This window comes from Pongo pygmaeus, chromosome 2, assembly GCF_028885625.2.
Source record: "Pongo pygmaeus isolate AG05252 chromosome 2, NHGRI_mPonPyg2-v2.0_pri, whole genome shotgun sequence".
Classification (NCBI taxonomy): Eukaryota; Metazoa; Chordata; class Mammalia; order Primates; family Hominidae; genus Pongo; species Pongo pygmaeus.
Window position 1 is genome coordinate 69,283,496 of NC_085930.1, and position 4,376 is coordinate 69,287,871.

The following is a 4,376-nucleotide window of genomic DNA, read 5'->3' on the forward strand; positions in this document are numbered from 1 at the left end:
TTTGTGTATGGGAAGTTAGCTGGGGGAAGTTATTCTTGGGATCAAGTCCTGTGAGGAAGCAAAGGCAGCAGGATTTCACAGAGGGAGGAGTTGAGTTGCGCTGCAGTCAGGGCGAAGGTCTTGCCCATTGTTGGAGGGTAGGGGCTCAGAAGTAGGGCAGCCCTTCAGAGCTGCCCCGAATGAAGGCCCAGGGTGAGTCAGAGAAGGGCTTGGCTGGGCACTGGAGATGAGGTTCTCATCCTGAGGGGACCTGGGAGGGCAGCCCAGCACTCACTAAAGCACCTAGGGGAAGGTGACCAGGCCACCATTAGACGGTGGGGGCAGGCCAGAGTCTGTTAAGAAAGTTGATGAGTTGGGTTCCTGGAGCATCAGGATTGGTAGAATCCTGGAGCTGCAATGTATCCAGGGTCAAGGTTAAGTTTTGTGTTTTGTTTAATCATTTCCCCACCTGTGTTTTGGGAGGCTTCCAAGAGGGGCCTCAGCTACATCAAGGGGATGAGGGAAGGGGCGCTGGGGCCTGGAGGATGTGACAGAGGGAAGCCCACGGCAGCAGCAGACCAGAGTCACAGAGGGGAGTAGTGCTTCGGTGAGCACTCATTGGAAGCTTCTGGCAAGACTTCAGGATGGGGGACACCGGCTAAAGTGTGACTTTGCTGTTGTTGAGGAGACAAAGGTTCAGGCTTGGTTAGGAAAAGGAAAGGTGGAGGGTGACCTTCCTGAAGGCCTCTGGCCTGCAGGCATCGTAGTTTCTCAGCTTTCCTCCATTGCTTTCTGTTCAGCTGATTGGGTAGCCAGACTTAGACGGGCCAAGCCACTAAGTAGCCAGGTCAGTGAAAACCATGCCACACTCCTTCCCCCAGCTTCTTACAATGACACATAACAATGCACAGAATTGTTTGTCATCTACATCAGGGCCTTGGTGCCAACTTGCTCTCATTCCTGTTCTGCCACACCAGAGCTGTGTGGCCTTGGGTAAGTCACTCAACCTCTCTAAGCCCTTGTTTTCTCATCTATAAGGAGAACAATATCTATCTTATGGAGTTGTTGTGAAGGTTTAAATGAGAAAGCATCTGTGAAAACATCTCTCTTCCTTTGTGGTATTTGGGGGGCATCAAGAAGATCTCAGTCCCTGTTTTCTGTCTGTGCAGTTAGAAGTCCACGGCTTGGGCCTGGAGGGATGTGCCAGTTTCCCTGGCTCCCAGAGAGAGGAGGGTGCTTGGGCATGGTGTTTTGAGAACCTCCTACTTGGACAAGTTTCTTATTTGTGTCAAGCCCATTCTCCTCCACTCCATACTTGATTCCCACCATGGGCACCACTGGTCTCCATCCACCCAGCCTGCAGATAAGCCAACAACAATGTTATCATGGCTGCCAGGCCCTTTGGGGCAGAACTCCTTTGTTGGCAGTCTTGGCTCCTGTGGGGGTTCTGGGTGGCTCTGGTTTCGGTTGGGTTGAGAGGGCCTGAGGCAGGGCCTGGTTCCTGGTGGATGTGCAGGGAGCATTCACTGGATGAATGAGAGTGAGGGCTCTGTAGATGGTGGGGTGAGACCTTCGTCCAGCAGGAGCTGAGCAATAGCCGGCTTCTCTGAGACAAAAAGAAATAACCAGACCGGCACTGTTCAAGATTCTGCCCCCTGGGAGTGCTTCTCCTCACCACGGTCCTTCAGGGATGTTCTGGAAAGGGGCTGCAGTGCTGCCGTGTCCACTTTAGGACTTTGAACTCAGTCTACCCTGACTCTGAAGCCATAGACTGTGATGTTCTACTATTGCTCACACCCCACTTTGTTTAATCACCAAGATTCTGCTTTAATATTCTTCCGATGGGCTCAGTCCAAAGGTAAGAAACTCTTCTCACTAGAAACTTTCTTTGTTCAGCTGAAAATGACCTCCATTCCAGACCAGCTCTCCACATGCCTGCGCATGGATAGGACAGGTGTCCTGAGATTCTGTTCTGCTGCTGCCTTCCCACATGCCCCTTTAAATACTTGAAGACTGTTGTTGAGCCTTGCTTCTAGGCTTTTCCCTCACTATCATGTTCAATTGCAGTCCGACCATGTGGTTCCTTGATTCCCTTCTAAAGCTCTGCCCTACCCTAATTCTTCCTGCAGCCATGACATATCCCAAGACAGACACCCACCTGTGAGATTACATAGATTTTATTTCCAGGAACAAACAAGGTTCTCAGACAGCAATCAATGGATAGAGTCAGCTCCTGGACAGCTGTGCTAATTTCACAAATGTTTCTTGAGCACTTAGCACATGCAGGACACGAGGGCCAGTTCAGGAGGAGCTCTCAGAGCCCACTCATTTCCATCAACAGCAGGGAGGAAGAATGACTGTCAGATGTCAGGCACATAGTGGGTACCTCTCTTCCCTGATCCCAAACTCCTTTGATTCTATAATAGTAAGAGGCAGGGACCAGTACTAGCCTCACACTGTCATGGGTCCTAGAGCTAATGCTGCTTGTTCCTGCTGATGCCACAAATGTTAGGTGTTGATGGATACATTATTTGCCCCGAGTCACTCAAGCACACTGTTGCAAATAGCACTTCCGTACTGATGCCGAAGCAAGATTAGAAAGGTCTAGCTGTTGGTTTATCTTCCATGCGTTTTAAGAGCTTTTTATTAACTTACTATTATGTGATCTAAGTAGTGTGCAGAAAAGGACTGTCATTTCTGCTGATCAGCACTTCCTGGTTACGAAGATACAGCTCAGGGTTGTCTGCATTTTTGCAGCCTCAAGATTTCGGGTCCTTGTAATGCTTAATTCTCTTTAACATTTTGTTCAATTTGACATTTAAAGAATTTTCTGTGGTTGTTCCTTTTAAATGCTGAGGAGGGTTTTAGGTAAGCATATATTGCTGCTTAAAAAGTACTCCAGATGTAATAGTGGTATATTGTTTTAGTTAAGTTGCAAGTATTCTGTCATTAATCTATCTTTTATCATGTTTTGGCTCAAATACATACACACACGCAAACACACACATAAACAGATACAGCAATGGATGCTCACACACATGCTAACACACAGAGAAAGGCATACAAATTCATGATAACCCCATTTACCATGGGGACAATTCTATAAGGGCTTAAAATCATTGCTTCATGTATAGAGGCATCAAAAGACCACATTTGTTCCTCAGGATCATGGTCTTCCTTGTGTATACACAGTAATGAAACTTATATGACTCTCAAGTATCAGAAATCCAGTGCTCCTACCAGCCATAAAAATCTATTTGTGAGGACTGAGTCACCTGAGAAGCGTTTGAGAAATTGTGAATACTGCTGAAGATTGCACTTGCATGCTGTCGGCGATGGGCAGTCAGTGACGAGGGTGAAGGCAGTAGAGAGAATAAAGACACGCTCTTTATGGAGCAGCTGGGAGCCATCTCCATGTGCAGTGCGGCCATCCCAGACAGGCCGACATTTGGGACACTGACAAAATAGTCCTGATGCTTCCCCTGGTGAAGGCAATCCCAGGTTGTCATTGAGGAATATCATGGCACATCCCACGTGCATTGCTGGGATGGCGAAGTCAAGGCATAGGGCAGTTTCATCGCCCTGGACAGAGAACTCCAGGTTCAGCTGCAGAGGAGTGATTGCCAAGGATGCAGTGGAGGGGGTGAGACCCGTAGAGCCTCAGGGACCAGCTCACCAGTTCTGTGTTTAGACTCATGCAGAGGAGGATGATCTTCCAAGGACTGAGGTTGAAGGGGTGTCAAACTCCAATGGAAAAGGTTTAGGAAAAGACCTCTTACAAATCCAAAGATGTTTCACAGTGGGCGAGGCTGGTGTGGCGACAGTAGTGGCCCACGTGGCTGGGTTGGGAGCCAGCTCTGCCCATGAGGTGCCGTGTGGCTTTGCAGTGTGGCCTCACAATCCCAGCTTTGTTTCTTCCCCAGGGAGATGAGGCTGGTGATGCTCAAGACCTCAGAGGCCCTGCCCAGCCTGAGTATCTGTATATAATAACCCCCTTGAGGAGGTAACTGCCTTGTGGTTATGACCTTTCTTCTGCATGCCCCCTACAATACTTAGGAGTCTGCCTCCTACAGCTGGGCGATGTAGCTCAGTTGTCAGGCACTCTGACTAGAGAGTCAGACTGATGAAGGTTTGAATCTATCATCCTGCTCAGAAAAATGGGCATGATACCAGTGCCCCTCTTAAAGGGGTGCAGTGAGGACATGAGTAACTAGAAGCACCCACAAGAGCTTGGTCAGTAGAAGGCTCTTGTGGAAGAGGAGCGCCCAGAACCTGGTGGATTGGGTGCAGAGCAGCTGCTATGATGAACGGTATAGATGTTTCCCTTTGTTGTATTCAAACTGGGTAACAATGGGCCTGCTGTTCTGGGAGGGGCCTGAGGGTGGTCCATCAGAGCA